This window comes from Leuresthes tenuis, unplaced genomic scaffold (assembly GCF_036924035.1).
Source record: "Leuresthes tenuis unplaced genomic scaffold, fLeuTen1.0.hap1 SCAF_12, whole genome shotgun sequence".
NCBI classification, from domain to species: domain Eukaryota; kingdom Metazoa; phylum Chordata; class Actinopteri; order Atheriniformes; family Atherinopsidae; genus Leuresthes; species Leuresthes tenuis.
In genome coordinates this window covers 1,257,621-1,273,859 of record NW_027325366.1, presented here as the reverse complement: position 1 = coordinate 1,273,859, position 16,239 = coordinate 1,257,621, and the positions used below count along the sequence as shown (strand labels likewise).

The 16,239-nt window shown below is 48.5% G+C and overlaps 24 non-coding genes across 24 annotated transcripts; 5 read left to right on the top strand and 19 right to left on the bottom strand.

Annotated features, from left to right (window-relative positions):
• Nucleotides 1-42: 42 nt before the first annotated feature.
• On the bottom strand, nt 43-156 carry LOC140320698 (U5 spliceosomal RNA). The gene has a single exon (XR_011918488.1). It is a non-coding gene; the product is annotated as a U5 spliceosomal RNA (small nuclear RNA).
• Nucleotides 157-542: 386 nt separating this feature from the next.
• LOC140266266 (U2 spliceosomal RNA) lies at nt 543-733 on the bottom strand. Its single transcript, XR_011906910.1, has one exon. It is a non-coding gene; the product is annotated as a U2 spliceosomal RNA (small nuclear RNA).
• A 248-nt stretch (nt 734-981) lies between these two features.
• Nucleotides 982-1,095, bottom strand: LOC140320983 (U5 spliceosomal RNA). The gene has a single exon (XR_011918748.1). It is a non-coding gene; the product is annotated as a U5 spliceosomal RNA (small nuclear RNA).
• A 2,964-nt stretch (nt 1,096-4,059) lies between these two features.
• LOC140320535 (U2 spliceosomal RNA) lies at nt 4,060-4,250 on the bottom strand. The gene has a single exon (XR_011918372.1). It is a non-coding gene; the product is annotated as a U2 spliceosomal RNA (small nuclear RNA).
• Nucleotides 4,251-4,525: 275 nt separating this feature from the next.
• Nucleotides 4,526-4,639, bottom strand: LOC140320982 (U5 spliceosomal RNA). Its single transcript, XR_011918747.1, has one exon. It is a non-coding gene; the product is annotated as a U5 spliceosomal RNA (small nuclear RNA).
• A 682-nt stretch (nt 4,640-5,321) lies between these two features.
• On the top strand, nt 5,322-5,485 carry LOC140320337 (U1 spliceosomal RNA). Its single transcript, XR_011918195.1, has one exon. It is a non-coding gene; the product is annotated as a U1 spliceosomal RNA (small nuclear RNA).
• A 156-nt stretch (nt 5,486-5,641) lies between these two features.
• Nucleotides 5,642-5,755, bottom strand: LOC140265867 (U5 spliceosomal RNA). The gene has a single exon (XR_011906553.1). It is a non-coding gene; the product is annotated as a U5 spliceosomal RNA (small nuclear RNA).
• A 386-nt stretch (nt 5,756-6,141) lies between these two features.
• LOC140266403 (U2 spliceosomal RNA) lies at nt 6,142-6,332 on the bottom strand. Its single transcript, XR_011907036.1, has one exon. It is a non-coding gene; the product is annotated as a U2 spliceosomal RNA (small nuclear RNA).
• A 267-nt stretch (nt 6,333-6,599) lies between these two features.
• Nucleotides 6,600-6,713, bottom strand: LOC140265679 (U5 spliceosomal RNA). Its single transcript, XR_011906381.1, has one exon. It is a non-coding gene; the product is annotated as a U5 spliceosomal RNA (small nuclear RNA).
• Nucleotides 6,714-7,099: 386 nt separating this feature from the next.
• Nucleotides 7,100-7,290, bottom strand: LOC140266402 (U2 spliceosomal RNA). The gene has a single exon (XR_011907035.1). It is a non-coding gene; the product is annotated as a U2 spliceosomal RNA (small nuclear RNA).
• Nucleotides 7,291-7,557: 267 nt separating this feature from the next.
• Nucleotides 7,558-7,671, bottom strand: LOC140265678 (U5 spliceosomal RNA). The gene has a single exon (XR_011906380.1). It is a non-coding gene; the product is annotated as a U5 spliceosomal RNA (small nuclear RNA).
• A 409-nt stretch (nt 7,672-8,080) lies between these two features.
• LOC140320439 (U2 spliceosomal RNA) lies at nt 8,081-8,271 on the bottom strand. The gene has a single exon (XR_011918288.1). It is a non-coding gene; the product is annotated as a U2 spliceosomal RNA (small nuclear RNA).
• Nucleotides 8,272-8,509: 238 nt separating this feature from the next.
• On the bottom strand, nt 8,510-8,623 carry LOC140265869 (U5 spliceosomal RNA). The gene has a single exon (XR_011906555.1). It is a non-coding gene; the product is annotated as a U5 spliceosomal RNA (small nuclear RNA).
• A 682-nt stretch (nt 8,624-9,305) lies between these two features.
• On the top strand, nt 9,306-9,469 carry LOC140320325 (U1 spliceosomal RNA). Its single transcript, XR_011918184.1, has one exon. It is a non-coding gene; the product is annotated as a U1 spliceosomal RNA (small nuclear RNA).
• A 608-nt stretch (nt 9,470-10,077) lies between these two features.
• Nucleotides 10,078-10,241, top strand: LOC140265768 (U1 spliceosomal RNA). The gene has a single exon (XR_011906462.1). It is a non-coding gene; the product is annotated as a U1 spliceosomal RNA (small nuclear RNA).
• A 607-nt stretch (nt 10,242-10,848) lies between these two features.
• LOC140265578 (U1 spliceosomal RNA) lies at nt 10,849-11,012 on the top strand. Its single transcript, XR_011906288.1, has one exon. It is a non-coding gene; the product is annotated as a U1 spliceosomal RNA (small nuclear RNA).
• A 605-nt stretch (nt 11,013-11,617) lies between these two features.
• Nucleotides 11,618-11,781, top strand: LOC140320642 (U1 spliceosomal RNA). Its single transcript, XR_011918446.1, has one exon. It is a non-coding gene; the product is annotated as a U1 spliceosomal RNA (small nuclear RNA).
• Nucleotides 11,782-13,057: 1,276 nt separating this feature from the next.
• LOC140265757 (U5 spliceosomal RNA) lies at nt 13,058-13,171 on the bottom strand. The gene has a single exon (XR_011906452.1). It is a non-coding gene; the product is annotated as a U5 spliceosomal RNA (small nuclear RNA).
• A 386-nt stretch (nt 13,172-13,557) lies between these two features.
• On the bottom strand, nt 13,558-13,748 carry LOC140266458 (U2 spliceosomal RNA). The gene has a single exon (XR_011907087.1). It is a non-coding gene; the product is annotated as a U2 spliceosomal RNA (small nuclear RNA).
• Nucleotides 13,749-14,038: 290 nt separating this feature from the next.
• Nucleotides 14,039-14,152, bottom strand: LOC140320784 (U5 spliceosomal RNA). Its single transcript, XR_011918565.1, has one exon. It is a non-coding gene; the product is annotated as a U5 spliceosomal RNA (small nuclear RNA).
• Nucleotides 14,153-14,561: 409 nt separating this feature from the next.
• Nucleotides 14,562-14,752, bottom strand: LOC140266429 (U2 spliceosomal RNA). Its single transcript, XR_011907059.1, has one exon. It is a non-coding gene; the product is annotated as a U2 spliceosomal RNA (small nuclear RNA).
• Nucleotides 14,753-15,027: 275 nt separating this feature from the next.
• Nucleotides 15,028-15,141, bottom strand: LOC140265863 (U5 spliceosomal RNA). Its single transcript, XR_011906550.1, has one exon. It is a non-coding gene; the product is annotated as a U5 spliceosomal RNA (small nuclear RNA).
• Nucleotides 15,142-15,540: 399 nt separating this feature from the next.
• Nucleotides 15,541-15,731, bottom strand: LOC140266219 (U2 spliceosomal RNA). The gene has a single exon (XR_011906867.1). It is a non-coding gene; the product is annotated as a U2 spliceosomal RNA (small nuclear RNA).
• A 239-nt stretch (nt 15,732-15,970) lies between these two features.
• Nucleotides 15,971-16,084, bottom strand: LOC140266094 (U5 spliceosomal RNA). Its single transcript, XR_011906761.1, has one exon. It is a non-coding gene; the product is annotated as a U5 spliceosomal RNA (small nuclear RNA).
• Nucleotides 16,085-16,239: the final 155 nt, after the last annotated feature.

Here is a 16,239-nt window from a genome sequence, read left to right as displayed (position 1 = left end):
GCACAGCAACATGATTTTCTTTTGCACAAACAGAAAAGACTTAGCCCGCAAAGGTAAAGCCATCCAAAAATAGAAACAACTCATTAGTGCTGCTCTCCACGGAAGTCTTTAGTAAAAGGCGAAAGACTTGTACGTTATGAAGAGAAACCAGAGTACGATTATCCGTCACTGCGGGAGCAGGGCACCAGGCCAGTTGGCATAGCCACCGTCCCCATGGTGAGCTTTGCTTGGTTGAGACGCTTGCTCCCCCTTGCTCCTCGGCTGACCAAGTAGGAACAATCGGGCCCTATTCGATGGCTGCCTTGTCTTTTACTCTGTGCAAAAGACAAGGCAGCCACAAACACCACGGGAAACACCGTATTGAGGCTTTGTTCTGAGCGCTCATTCGGTGTCGCGTTTCTTTCAAGCAATTCTCCCGGTTAGCCCGCACTCGGCTCGCTCCTAGAGCCGTGTTAAAGTCTGCCTTGCATTCACTCCCTTTTCTCAGCAGACTAAAAGAAACTTCCATCCTGCACCACTGTTTGCTTTTTCACAAGAGCAGAGAAGAGCGCACCGTTCCCAGCGGCACTGCAGTACCGGGTCGATGCTTGGAGTGAACGGAGCAAGCTCCTTTTTCAACTCCTGTTCCTAAAAATTCATTTAATATGTAGTCCTCGTATAGAGGACATATCAGATATTAAACTGATAAGAACAGATACTACACTTGATCTTAGCCAAAAGGCCGAGAAGCGATAACTGTCCACTGGTTCACGTCCGAGGGCCCTTCCTGGCACAATGCGCACTTGTCGCGGTGTTCTTTTTATGGCCATAGGTGGCCAGAGAGTCACTGAGCACTCTTCAGCCCTTTTAAATGGTATAACTTTGCACTCCCGCGAGCACCATTCAAGCAATATCGGCACAGTCACAACAATTAAGGCGACTCTACTCAGGGAAGTCACTCTACACAGGAACAGATTTCTTTTGCACAGACAGAAAGGGCTTCACCCGCAAAGGTAAAGCCTGCCAAAAATAGAAACAACTCATTAGTGCTGCTCTCCACGGAAGTCTTTAGTAAAAGGCGAAAGACTTGTACGTTATGAAGAGAAACCAGAGTACGATTATCCGTCACTGCGGGAGCAGGGCACCAGGCCAGTTGGCATAGCCACCTTCCCCATGGTGAGCTTTTCTTGGTTGAGACGCTTGCTCCCCCTTGCTCCTCGGCTGCCCAAGTAGGAACAATCGGGCCCTATTCGATGGCTGCCTTGTCTTTTACTCTGTGCAAAAGACAAGGCAGCCACAAACACCACGGGAAACACCGTATTGAGGCTTCTGTCAACAAAGACTGATTGATCAAATCCAATATGGAAGTATTGATTAAGGGGAAAACCTCCTTGAACAGTCTGGTTGGGATTGGGTCTAACATACAAGTTGATGGTTTAGAAGAGACTATTGCTGTTGTTAGCTCAGATAGATCAACTGGGCAGAAGCCGTCTAAATACAAATCAGGTTCTAAAGATACTTCTAAAGCTGCTCTACTTGATAATACATCAGTGATAATAGTTGGAAGGATTCCATCAATCTTCTCTCTGATAGAAACAATTTTATTGATAAAGAATGTCATGAAATCATCACTGCTGAGAGTTAAAGGAATACATGGCTCAACAGAGCTCGGACTCTTTGTCAGCCTGGCAACAGTGCTGTAAAGAAACCTGGGATTATTATGAATAAGGGTGCGTTTTCCAGGACAGGACGCCTGGAGCCTGGTTCTTTTAGACAGTACCAGGGGGCTCAAGGCATATTTTTTGCCCCAGGAGAGGTGCTTGGATAAGGGTGCATTTTCCAGGACAGGGGGCCTGGAGCCTGGTTCTTCTACACAGTACCAGGGGTCTCACGGCAGAGTTTTTGCCCAAGGAAAGGTGCTTGAATAAGGGTGTGTTTTTCAGGACAGGGGGCCTGGAGCCTGGATCTTTTAGACAGTACCAGGGGGCTCAAGGCAGAGTTTTTGCCCAAGGAGATGTGCTTGAATAAGGGTGCGTTTTCCAGGACAGGGGGCCTGGAGCCTGGTTCTTTTAGACAGTACCTGGGGGCTCAAGACAGAGTTTTTGCCCAAGGAAAGGTGCTTGAATAAGGGTGTGTTTTTCAGGACAGGAGGCCTGGAGCCTGGTTCTTTTAGACAGTACCTGGGGGCTCAAGGCAGAGTTTTTGCCCAAGGAGAGGTGCTTAAATAAGGGTGTGTTTTCTAGGACAGGGGGCCTGGAGCCTGGTTCTTTTATGAATTATCAGGGGGTTCAAGGCAGAGTTATTACCCAAGGAAAGGTGCTTATGTACGGGTGTGTTTTCTCGGACAGGGGGCTTGGAGCCTTGTTCTTATGTATATTATCAGGGGGCTCAAGGAAGAGTTTTTACCCAAGGAGAGATGATTGAGTAAGGGTGTGTTTTCCAGCTTAGGGGGCCTGGAGCCTGGTTCTTTTATGAATTATCAGGGGGCCAGGCCCCAAGTTGATAAATTCCGCCCGAGAAAAGTGCTTAAAAATCGATCATTTCTCAGCAAAAATCCGCCTCAATTGACCTCCAGAAGTCGGGACTCTTCGATCCAAAGGGGTGTCCTTTTCCCCGGTGGAAAGTGTGCTAAATTGGAGAGGTTTACCTAGTCCAATTTCCCCCGAGAAAAGTGCTCAAAAATCGGCCTAATGTCCGCGAAAATCCCCCTCAACTGACCTCCTGGAGCCAGGCCCAAAGTTGGTAAAATATCCCCCGGAAAAAGTGCTTAAAAATCGTTCTTTTCTCCGCGAAAATACACCTCAATTGACCGCCAGCTGTCAGTCTTCAATCCACTATGCCCCGAGAAAATTGTCCGAAATTAGACCTCCTAGAGCCGGCTGCACCCGCCCATGAGCCCCCTCTGGTCAGTCATCCCCTGTTTCTTCTAACCTCCAGGAAACCATCCCCAACAGCCGGCCCCGTGCACCCACATTTAAGCCACCCTCCATGGACTGCAACAAGGATCCGAACTGCCTGGAACTCCACGCCCCTGGTACTATAAAAATAATTAATAAGTGGCCAAATTTTTTTTTCCAATCTGGCCACTTTTTAAAAAGGTTTATAGTACCAGGGGCGCGGAGTTTCCGCAGGTGTGGATGGATGGTGCAGTCCGTGGAGGGGTGCTTAAGTGTGGGTGCAGAGGGCCCGCTGGTAGGCATGGTTCCTGGAGGTTTGGAGATCCAGTGGAAGACTGAACGGAGGAGGGTGGCTCCATTCAGAGAGGGTGCTGCCTGCTTGAGGGGGTTTAATTTCGGACACTTTCCTTGGGGCAAATTCGACCGCTCCAACTTGGCACACTTGTCTTGGGGGAAAGTGTGCCATCACAATGTGAGCATGACTCACGGAGGTAATTTGAGGCGGATTTTCGTGGACACAAGGCCGATTTTCAAGCGCTTTTCTCGGTGCGGTATTTTACCAACTTGGTGCCTGGCTCCAGGGGGTCAATTGAAGGGCATTTTCGCGGACATGAGGCCGATTTTTGAACACTTTTCTCGGGGGTAATTGAACCAGGGAAACTGCCCCAACTTGGCACCCCTGTCTTGGGGAAAAGTGTGCCAAGTTGGAGCATTGCTATCGGAGGCAATTTGAGGCAGATTTTTGCGGATACAAGGCCGATTTTTAAGCACTTTTCTCGCAGTAAATAGAATCAGGAAGCCGCCCCAAGTGTGCAGAGGTGGAGCCTGGCTCCCGGAGGTCCGTGGGTGGCGTCCTCTAGTGGCAACATGGCCGATTGTCAAACACTGCTCTCTGGAAGAAATATGCAAATTTGTGCTCTGGCTCCTGGAGTCAGTAATGTCCAAAGCACCATGAAAGGGGCACCGGGAAACACCGTATTGAGGCTTTGTTCTGAGCGCTCATTCGGTGTCGCGTTTCTTTCAAGCAATTCTCCCGGTTAGCCCGCACTCGGCTCGCTCCCAGAGCCGTGTTAAAGTCTGCCTCGCATTCACTCCCTTTTCTCAGCAGACTAAAACAAAATTTCATCTTGGGCTCTCTGAAACTTCCATCCTGCACCACTGTTTGCTTTTTCACAAGAGCAGAGAAGAGCGCACCGTTCCCAGCGGCACTGCAGTACCGGGTCGATGCTTGGAGTGAACGGAGCAAGCTCCTTTTTCAACTCCTGTTCCTAAAAATCCAATTAATATGTAGTCCACGTATAGAGGATATATAAGTTATTAAACTGATAAGAACAGATACTACACTTGATCTTAGACAAAAGGCCGAGAAGCGATAACTGTTCACTGGTTCACGTCCGAGGGCCCTTCCTGGCACAATGCGCACTTGTCGCGGTGTTCTTTTTATGGCCATAGGTGGCGAGAGAGTCACTTTGCACCTCCGCCCACCCGCTGAACTGAGCACTCTTCAGCCCTTCTAAATGGTATAACTTTGCACTCCCGCGAGCACCAATCAAGCAACATCGGCACAGTCACAACAAGTAAGGCGACTCTACTCAGGGAAGTCACTCTGCACAGGAACAAGATTTCTTTTGCACAGACAGAAAGGGCTTCACCCGCAAAGGTAAAGCCTGCCAAAAATAGAAACAACTCATTAGTGCTGCTCTCCACGGAAGTCTTTAGTAAAAGGCGAAAGACTTGTACGTTATGAAGAGAAACCAGAGTACGATTATCCGTCACTGCGGGAGCAGGGCAGCAGGCCAGTTGGCATAGCCACCTTCCCCATGGTGAGCTTTGCTTGGTTGAGACGCTTGCTCCCCCTTGCTCCTCGGCTGACCAAGTAGGAACAATCGGGCCCTATTCGATGGCTGCCTTGTTTTTTACTCTGTGCAAAAGACAAGGCAGCCACAAACACCACGGGAAACACTGTATTGAGGCTTTGTTCTGAGCGCTCATTCGGTGTCGCGTTTCTTTCAAGCAATTCTCCCGGTTAGCCCGCACTCGGCTCGCTCCCAGAGCCGTGTTAAAGTCTGCCTCGCATTCACTCCCTTTTCTCAGCATACTAAAAGAAAATTTCATCTTGGGCTCCCTGAAACTTCCATCCTGCACCACTGTTTGCCTTTTCACAAGAGCAGAGAAGAGCGCACCGTTCCCAGCGGCACTGCAGTACCGGGTCGATGCTTGGAGATGCGCTGAAAGAAATACATTTTTATTGCAAGTTCCTTGGTTGTTTAAAAGAAGAAGTGATCAGAAAGATAATGAAAAGCCTTACTGTTTTAATCTGCAAAGGTTTTAGTTTCGGGGTAGCTGCTGCTGCTGGCATGGCACACCAGACAGTCTAAGTTGCAGCACCGTCTGGCCGAGTGAGGCACCTGGGAAAGAGGTATCAGCCTCTGACATTTCCAGCTCATACTTACCTGGCAGGAGAGACACCATGATCAAGAAGGTGGTTCACTCAAGGCGAGGCTCAGTCATTGCACACCGACTGTACTGACCCTTGCGAATTCCCCAAATGTGGGAATCTCGACTGCATAATTTCTGGTAGTGGGGGACTGCGTTCGCGCTTTCCCCTGTTTTGCCTGTTTAACATGAATATTTCTGGTCTACATTACCTTTTTTGGACTTTGTGTCAAGCAACATCAGCACAGTCACAACAAGTAAGGCGACTCTACTCAGGGAAGTCACTCTGCACAGGAACAAGATTTCTTTTGCACAGACAGAAAGGGCTTCACCCGCAAAGGTAAAGCCTGCCAAAAATAGAAACAACTCATTAGTGCTGCTCTCCAAGGAAGTCTTTAGTAAAAGGCGAAAGACTTGTACGTTATGAAGAGAAACCAGAGTACGATTATCCGTCACTGCGGGAGCAGGGCACCAGGCCAGTTGGCATAGCCACCTTCCCCATGGTGAGCTTTGCTTGGTTGAGACGCTTGCTCCCCCTTGCTCCTCGGCTGACCAAGTAGGAACAATCGGGCCCTATTCGATGGCTGCCTTGTCTTTTACTCTGTGCAAAAGACAAGGCAGCCACAAACACCACGGGAAACACCGTATTGAGGCTTTGTTCTGAGCGCTCATTCGGTGTCGCGTTTCTTTCAAGCAATTCTCCCGGTTAGCCCGCAATCGGCTCGCTCCCAGAGCCGTGTTAAAGTCTGCCTCGCATTCACTCCCTTTTCTCAGCAGACTAAAAGAAACTTCCATCCTGCACCACTGTTTGCTTTTTAACAAGAGCAGAGAAGAGCGCACCGTTCCCAGCGGCACTGCAGTACCGGGTCGATGCTTGGAGTGAACGGAGCAAGCTCCTTTTTCAACTCCTGTTCCTAAAAATCCATTTAATATGTAGTCCTCGTATAGAGGACATATCAGATATTAAACTGATAAGAACAGATACTACACTTGATCTTAGCCAAAAGGCCGAGAAGCGATAACTGTCCACTGGTTCACGTCCGAGGGCCCTTCCTGGCACAATGCGCACTTGTCGCGGTTTTCTTTTTATGGCCATAGGTGGCCAGAGAGTCACTTTGCACCTCTGCTGCACTGAGCACTCTTCAGCCCTTTTAAATGGTATAACTTTGCACTCCCGCGAGCACCATTCAAGCAACATCGGCACAGTCACAACAAGTAAGGCGACTCTACTCAGGGAAGTCACTCTGCACAGGAACAAGATTTCTTTTGCACGGACAGAATGGGCTTCACCCGCAAAGGTAAAGCCTGCCAAAAATAGAAACAACTCATTAGTGCTGCTCCCCACGGAAGTCTTTAGTAAAAGGCGAAAGACTTGTACGTTATGAAGAGAAACCAGAGTACGATTATCCGTCACTGCGGGAGCAGGGCACCAGGCCAGTTGCCATAGCCACCTTCCCCATGGTGAGCTTTGCTTGGTTGAGACGCTTGCTCCCCCTTGCTCCTCGGCTGACCAAGTAGGAACAATCGGGCCCTATTCGATGGCTGCCTTGTCTTTTACTCTGTGCAAAAGACAAGGCAGCCACAAACACCACGGGAAACACCGTATTGAGGCTTTGTTCTGAGCGCTCATTCGGTGTCGCGTTTCTTTCAAGCAATTCTCCCGGTTAGCCCGCAATCGGCTCGCTCCCAGAGCCGTGTTAAAGTCTGCCTCGCATTCACTCCCTTTTCTCAGCAGACTAAAAGAAACTTCCATCCTGCACCACTGTTTGCTTTTTAACAAGAGCAGAGAAGAGCGCACCGTTCCCAGCGGCACTGCAGTACCGGGTCGATGCTTGGAGTGAACGGAGCAAGCTCCTTTTTCAACTCCTGTTCCTAAAAATCCATTTAATATGTAGTCCTCGTATAGAGGACATATCAGATATTAAACTGATAAGAACAGATACTACACTTGATCTTAGCCAAAAGGCCGAGAAGCGATAACTGTCCACTGGTTCACGTCCGAGGGCCCTTCCTGGCACAATGCGCACTTGTCGCGGTTTTCTTTTTATGGCCATAGGTGGCCAGAGAGTCACTTTGCACCTCTGCTGCACTGAGCACTCTTCAGCCCTTTTAAATGGTATAACTTTGCACTCCCGCGAGCACCATTCAAGCAACATCGGCACAGTCACAACAAGTAAGGCGACTCTACTCAGGGAAGTCACTCTGCACAGGAACAAGATTTCTTTTGCACGGACAGAAAGGGCTTCACCCGCAAAGGTAAAGCCTGCCAAAAATAGAAACAACTCATTAGTGCTGCTCCCCACGGAAGTCTTTAGTAAAAGGCGAAAGACTTGTACGTTATGAAGAGAAACCAGAGTACGATTATCCGTCACTGCGGGAGCAGGGCACCAGGCCAGTTGCCATAGCCACCTTCCCCATGGTGAGCTTTGCTTGGTTGAGACGCTTGCTCCCCCTTGCTCCTCAACTGACCAAGTAGGAACAATCGGGCCCTATTCGATGGCTGCCTTGTCTTTTACTCTGTGCAAAAGACAAGGCAGCCACAAACACCACGGGAAACACCGTATTGAGGCTTTGTTCTGAGCGCTCATTCGGAGTCGCGTTTCTTTCAAGCAATTCTCCCGGTTAGCCCGCACTCGGCTCGCTCCCAGAGCCGTGTTAAAGTCTGCCTCGCATTCACTCCCTTTTCTCAGCAGACTAAAAGAAAATTTCATCTTGGGCTCCCTGAAACTTCCATCCTGCACCACTGTTTGCTTTTTCACAAGAGCAGAGAAGAGCGCACCGTTCCCAGCGGCACTGCATTACCGGGTCGATGCTTGGAGTGAACGGTGTAAGCTCCTTTTTCAACTCCTGTTCCTAAAAATCCATTTAATATGTAGTCCTCGTATAGAGGACATATCAGATATTAAACTGATAAGAACAGATACTACACTTGATCTTAGCCAAAAGGCAGAGAAGCGATAACTGTCCACTGGTTCACGTCCGAGGGCCCTTCCTGGCACAATGCGCACTTGTCGCGGTGTTCTTTTTATGGCCATAGGTGGCCAGAGAGTCACTGAGCACTCTTCAGCCCTTTTAAATGGTATAACTTTGCAATGCCGCGAGCACCATCGGCACAGTCACAATAAGTAAGGCGACTCTACTCAGGGAAGTCACTCTGCACAGGAACAAGATTTCTTTTGCACAGACAGAAAGGGCTTCACCCGCAAAGGTAAAGCCTGCCAAAAATAGAAACAACTCATTAGTGCTGCTCTCCACGGAAGTCTTTAGTAAAAGGCGAAAGACGTGTACGTTATGAAGAGAAACCAGAGTACGATTATCCGTCACTGCGGGAGCAGGGCACCAGGCCAGTTGGCATAGCCACCTTCCCCATGGTGAGCTTTGCTTGGTTGAGACGCTTGCTCCCTCTTGCTCCTCGGCTGACCAAGTAGGAACAATCGGGCCCTATTCGATGGCTGCCTTGTTTTTTACTCTGTGCAAAAGACAAGGCAGCCACAAACACCATGGGAAACACCGTATTGAGGCTTTGTTCTGAGCGCTCATTCGGTGTCGCGTTTCTTTCAAGCAATTCTCCCGGTTAGCCGGCACCCGGCTCGCTCCCAGAGCCGTGTTAAAGTCTGCTTCGCATTCACTCCTTTTTCTCAGCAGACTAAAAGAAAATTTCATCTTGAGCTCCCTGAAACTTCCATCCTGCACCACTGTTTGCTTTTTCACAAGAGCAGAGAAGAGCGCACCGTTCCCAGCGGCACTGCAGTACCGGGTCGATGCTTGGAGATGCGCTGAAAGAAATACATTTGTGCTGCAAGTTCCTTGGTTGTTTAAAAGAAGAAGTGATCAGAGAGATAATGAAAAGCCTTACTGTTTTAATCTGCAAACATTTTAGTTTCGGGGTAGCTGCTGCTGCTGGCATGGCACACCAGACAGTTGAAGTTGCAGCACCGTCCGGCCGAGTGAGGCACCTGGGAAAGAGGTATCAGCCTCTGACATTTCCAACTCATACTTACCTGGCAGGAGAGACACCATGATCAAGAAGGTGGTTCACTCAAGGCGAGGCTCAGTCATTGCACACCGACTGTACTGACCCTTGCGAATTCCCCAAATGTGGGAATCTCGACTGCATAATTTCTGGTAGTGGGGGACTGCGTTCGCGCTTTCCCCTGATTTGGCTGTTGAACATCAGTATATCTCATCTAAAATTCCCTTTTTTGACCTTGTGTCACTGTTTTAGCAACACCTTGCCGTCTTTAAAATGGATGTTTAGTAAGGTACGCTGAATGCTGCAGCATGTCTACACAACAGATATGCAGCTGCGCAGTTGTCAGATGAGGTCATACAGTGCAGTCACCCCAGGCAGGTGGGCATTTCCTTAGAGATGGGGAAGAACAAAATGAAAAATGAGGACATGTGACCACTGAAGTGGATGTTTAGCAAGGTTTGCCAAATGCTGCAGCATGTCTGCACTGGAGATATGCAGCTGCCCAGCCGTGAGGGTTTGCCTCAACTGGGAAATTTCCCAGTGTGGGTGGGTGTGGCTTTAGAGATGGGGAGGAGGGGAAAGAAATACATTTGTGCTGCAAGTTCCTTGGTTGTTTAAAAGAAGAAGTGATCAGAAAGATAATGAAAAGCCTTACTGTTTTAATCTGCAAACGTTTTAGTTTCGGGGTAGCTGCTGCTGCTGGCATGGCACATTAGACAGTTGAAGTTGCAGCACCGTCCGGCCGAGTGAGGCACCTGGGAAATAGGTATCAGTCTCTGACATTTCCAACTCATACTTACCTGGCAGGAGAGGCACCATGATCAAGAAGGTGGTTCACTCAAGGCAAGGCTCAGTCATTGCACACCGACTGTACTGACCCTTGCGAATTCCCCAAATGTGGGAATCTCGACTGCATAATTTCTGGTAGTGGGGGACTGCGTTCGCGCTTTCCCCTGATTTGGCTGTTTAACATGAATATTTCTGGTCTACATTACCCTTTTTTGACCTTGTGTCACTGTTTTATAACACCTTGCCATCTTTAAAATGGATGTTTAGTAAGGTACGCTGAATGCTGCAGCATGTCTACACAACAGATATGCAGCTGCGCAGTTGTCAGGTGAAGTCATACAGTGCAGTCACCCCAGGCAGGTGGGCATTGCCTTAGAGATGGGGAGGAACAAAATGAAAAAAGTGGACATGTGACCACTGAAGTGGATGTTTAGCAAGGTTTGCCAAATGCTGCAGCATGTCTGCACTGGAGATATGCAGCTGCCCAGCCGTGAGGGTTTGCCTCAACTGGGAAATTTCCCAGTGTGGGTGGGTGTGGCTTTAGAGATGGGGAGGAGGGGAAAGAAATACATTTGTGCTGCAAGTTCCTTGGTTGTTTAAAAGAAGAAGTGATCAGAAAGATAATGAAAAGCCTTACTCTTTTAATCTGCAAACATTTTAGTTTCGGGGTAGCTGCTGCTGCTGGCATGGCACACCAGACAGTTGAAGTTGCAGCACCGTCCGATCGAGTGAGGCACCTGGGAAAGAGGTATCAGCCTCTGACATTTCCAACTCATACTTACCTGGCAGGAGAGACACCATGATCAAGAAGGTGGTTCACTCAAGGTGAGGCTCAGTCATTGCACACCGACTGTACTGACCCTTGCGAATTCCCCAAATGTGGGAATCTCGACTGCATAATTTCTGGTAGTGGGGGACTGCGTTCGCGCTTTCCCCTGATTTGGCTGTTTAACATAAATATTTCTGGTCTACTTCACCCGTTTTTGACCTTGTGTCACTGTTTTAGCAAAACCTTGCCGTCTTTAAAATGGATGTTTAGTAAGGTACGCTGAATGCTGCAGCATGTCTACACAACAGATATGCAGCTGCGCAGTTGTCAGGTGAGGTCATACAGTGCAGTCACCCCAGGCAGGTGGGCATTGCCTTAGAGATGGGGAGGAACAAAATGAAAAAAAGAGGACATGTGACCACTGAAGTGGATGTTTAGCAAGGTTTGCCAAATGCTGCAGCATGTCTGCACTGGAGATATGCAGCTGCCCAGCCGTGAGGGTTTGCCTCAACTGAGAAATTTGCCAGTGTGGGTGTGGCTTTAGAGATGGGGAGGAGGGGAAAGAAATACATTTGTGCTGCAAGTTCCTTGGTTGTTTAAAAGAAGAAGTGATCAGAAAGATAATGAAAAGCCTTACTCTTTTAATCTGCAAACGTTTTAGTTCCGGGGTAGCTGCTGCTGCTGGCATGGCACACCAGACAGTTGAAGTTGCAGCACCGTCGGGCCGAGTGAGGCACCTGGGAAAGAGGTATCAGCCTTTGACATTTCCAGCTCATACTTACCTGGCAGGAGAGACACCATGATCAAGAAGGTGGTTCATTCAAGGTGAGGCTCAGTCATTGCACACCGACTGTACTGACCCTTGCGAATTCCCCAAATGTGGGAATCTCGACTGCATAATTTCTGGTAGTGGGGGACTGCGTTCGCGCTTTCCCCTGATTTGGCTGTTTAACATGAATATTTCTGATCTACATTACCCTTTTTTGACCTTGTGTCACTGTTTTATAACACCTTGCCATTTTTAAAATGGATGATTAATAAGGTACGCTGAAGGTTTGCCAAATGCTGCTATATGATAGCCGATAAAGAGACTGCTAACGTCACACAGGAAACCAACTTACTGCTGCTAAAGGTGCTTCTTCAAAGGTGCTCCAGAGCTTCACTGTCGCACCACTCTTCTGGGTTTTGTTTCAGTCATTAGAAGCCAAACTATTGCTTTTATAGGTTACTTTTAATCAAAGTTTAAGCCTCTAATGATGGAGAGCAGTTCATTCAGTCCTGACTAGAACCAGAAAATATCACCATATTAGTCCAGTGCTCAGGTCTCTGCACTAGCTTTCTGTCGCTCAGAGAATAGACTTTAAAACAGTTCTATTTAGCTGTGCACATGACAACTGAAAGTATTTTATTTGCACTCTTCGCTTTTAATTTAATTAATTAGTTATTTTCTATCTTTTATGGAATTATTTTATTGGCCTTCTTGTGATTTTATGTAGCTGTAAAGCAATTTTGTTTACGAATTGTGCTCTACAAATAAACTTGCCTTGCCTTTCCTCAACCTAAAAGGAGCTTTCCATTTGTGGGGCTTCTGCAGGCCCCTCCCCGTCTTCTGCCTCACCTGACTGCTGTCCACCATTCAGGGGTTTTGGTGGTAAATTTGAATTTCCCAGCCTAGCTGTTTTAAATAGCTCATCAACTGCCTCTGACTGCCCTCCATTTCCACCTCCTTCCTGTATTTTTAGGGATTTCAACTTGTTGGCAAAAGATTTTGGGCAATCTCTGAAGAGGTGGTTTTATTCTCCACAGAGATTGCACTTTCTGCCATTCGTACACTCTTCGATGGTGTGACCAATTTCTCTACATTTGCGACAAAATACCTTTGTGCAGGCGTCCAACAGATGCCCATGCTCCCCACGCGGCAGAGTTTCGGCTGTCCCTGGTAGTGGATGTAGCCTCTGTTTTTCTCCAAGACAATCATGGGTGGGAGATGTTTCAGGTGTTCTTTTTATGGCCATAGGTGGCCAGAGAGTCACTTTGCACCTCCGCCCACCCGCTGCACTGAGCACTCTTCAGCCCTTTTAAATGGTATAACTTTGCACTCCCGCAAGCACCATTCAAGCAACATCGGCACAGTCACAACAAGTAAGGCGACTCTACTCAGGGAAGTCACTCTGCACAGGAACAAGATTTCTTTTGCACAGACAGAAAGGCCTTCACCCGCAAAGGTAAAGCCTGCCAAAAATAGAAACAACTCATTAGTGCTGCTTTCCACGGAAGTCTTTAGTAAAAGGCGAAAGACTTGTACGTTATGAAGAGAAACCAGAGTACGATTATCCGTCACTGCGGGAGCAGGGCACCAGGCCAGTTGGCATAGCCACCTTCCCCATGGTGAGCTTTGCTTGGTTGAGACGCTTGCTCCCCCTTGCTCCTCAGCTGACCAAGTAGGAACAATCGGGCCCTATTCGATGGCTGCCTTGTCTTTTACTCTGTGCAAAAGACAAGGCAGCCACAAACACCACGGGAAACACCGTATTGAGGCTTTGTTCTGAGCGCTCATTCGGTGTCGCGTTTCTTTCAAGCAATTCTCCCGGTTAGCCGGCACCCGGCTCGCTCCCAGAGCCATGTTAAAGTCTGCCTCGCATTCACTCCCTTTTCTCAGCAGACTAAAAGAAACTTCCATCCTGCACCACTGTTTGCTTTTTCATAAGAGCAGAGAAGAGCGCACCGTTCCCAGTGGCACTGCAGTACAGGGTCGATGCTTGGAGTGAACGGAGCAAGCTCCTTTTTCAACTCCTGTTCCTAAAAATCCATTTAATATGTAGTCCTCGTATAGAGGACATATCAGATATTAAACTGATAAGAACAGATACTACACTTGATCTTAGCCAAAAGGCCGAGAAGCGATAACTGTCCACTGGTTCACGTCCGAGGGCCCTTCCTGGCACAATGCGCACTTGTCGCGGTGTTCTTTTTATGGCCATAGGTGGCCAGAGAGTCACTTTGCACCTCCGCCCTGCCGCTGCACTGAGCACTCTCCAGCTGAGCACTCTTCAGCCCTTTTAAATGGTATAACTTTGCACTCCCGCGAGCACCATTCAAGCAACATCGGCACAGTCACAACAAGTAAGGCGACTCTACTCAGGGAAGTCACTCTGCACAGGAACAAGATTTCTTTTGCACAGACAGAAAGGGCTTCACCCGCAAAGGGAAAGCCTGCCAAAAATAGAAACAACTCATTAGTGCTGCTCTCCACGGAAGTCTTTAGTAAAAGGCGAAAGACTTGTACGTTATGAAGAGAAACCAGAGTACGACTATCCGTCACTGCGGGAGCAGGGCACCAGGCCAGTTGGCATAGCCACCTTCCCCATGGTGAGCTTTGCTTGGTTGAGACGCTTGCTCCCCCTTGCTCCTCGGCTGACCAAGTAGGAACAATCGGGCCCTATTCGATGGCTGCCTTTTTTTTTACTCTGTGCAAAAGACAAGGCAGCCACAAACACCACGGGAAACACCGTATTGAGGCTTTGTTCTGAGCGCTCATTCGGTGTCGCGTTTCTTTCAAGCAATTCTCCCGGTTAGCCCGCACTCGGCTCGCTCCCAGAGCCGTGTTAAAGTCTGCCTCGCATTCACTCCCTTTTCTCAGCAGACTAAAAGAAAATTTCATATTGGGCTCCCTGAAACTTCCATCCTGCACCACTGTTTGCTTTTTCACAAGAGCAGAGAAGAGTGCACCGTTCCCAGCGGCACTGCAGTACCGGGTCGATGCTTGGAGTGAACGGAGCAAGCTCCTTTTTCAACTCCTGTTCCTAAAAACCCATTTAATATGTAGTCCTCGTATAGAGGACATATCAGATATTAAACTGATAAGAACAGATACTACACTTGATCTTAGCCAAAAGGCCGAGAAGCGATAACTGTCCACTGGTTCACGTCCGAGGGCCCTTCCTGGCACAATGCGGACTTGTCGCGGTTTTCTTTTTATGGCCATAGGTGGCCAGAGAGTCACTTTGCTCCTCCGCCCACCCGCTGCACTGAGCACTCTTCAGCCCTTTTAAATGGTATAACTTTGCACTCCCGCGAGCACCATTCAAGCAACATCGGCACAGTCACAACAAGTAAGGTGACTCTACTCAGGGAAGTCACTCTGCACAGGAACAAGATTTCTTTTGCACAGACAGAAAGGGCTTCACCCGCAAAGGTAAAGCCTGGCAAAAATAGAAACAACTCATTAGTGCTGCTTTCCACGGAAGTCTTTAGTAAAAGGCGAAAGACTTGTACGTTATGAAGAGAAACCAGAGTACGATTATCCATCACTGCGGGAGCAGGGCACCAGGCCAGTTGGCATAGCCACCTTCCCCATGGTGAGCTTTGCTTGGTTGAGACGCTTGCTCCTCGGCTGACCAAGTAGGAACAATTGGGCCCTATTCGATGGCTGCCTTGTCTTTTACTCTGTGCAAAAGACAAGGCAGCCACAAACACCACGGGAAACACCGTATTGAGGCTTTGTTCTGAGCGCTCATTCGGTGTCGCGTTTCTTTCAAGCAATTCTCCCGGTTAGCCCGCACTCGGCTCGCTCCCAGAGCCGTGTTAAAGTCTACCTCGCATTCACTCCCTTTTCTCAGCAGACTAAAAGAAAATTTCATCTTGGGCTCCCTGAAACTTCCATCCTGCACCACTGTTTGCTTTTTCACAAGAGCAGAGAAGAGTGCACCGTTCCCAGCGGCACTGCAGTACCGGGTCGATGCTTGGAGTGAACGGAGCAAGCTCCTTTTTCAACTCCTGTTCCTAAAAATCCATTTAATATGTAGTCCTCGTATAGAGGACATATCAGATATTAAACTGATAAGAACAGATACTACACTTGATCTTAGCCAAAAGGCCGAGAAGCGATAACTGTCCACTGGTTCACGTCCGAGGGCCCTTCCTGGCACAATGCGCACTTGTCGCGGTGTTCTTTTTATGGCCATAGAGTCACTGAGCACTCTTCAGCCCTTTTAAATGGTATAACTTTGCACTCCCGCGAGCACCATTCAAGCAACATCGGCACAGTCACAACAAGTAAGGCGACTCTACTCAGGGAAGTCACTCTGCACAGGAACAAGATTTCTTTTGCACAGACAGAAAGGGCTTCACCCGCAAAGGTAAAGCCTGCCAAAAATAGAAACAACTCATTAGTGCTGCTCTCCACGGAAGTCTTTAGTAAAAGGCGAAAGACTAGTACGTTATGAAGAGAAACCATTGTACGATTATGTGTCACTGCGGGAGCAGGGCACCAGGCATGTTGGCATAGCCACCTTCCCCATGGTGAGCTTTCCTTGGTTGAGACGCTTGCTCCCCCTTGCTCCCCGGCTGACCGAGTAGGAACAATCGGGCCCTATTCGATGGCTGCCTTGTCTTTT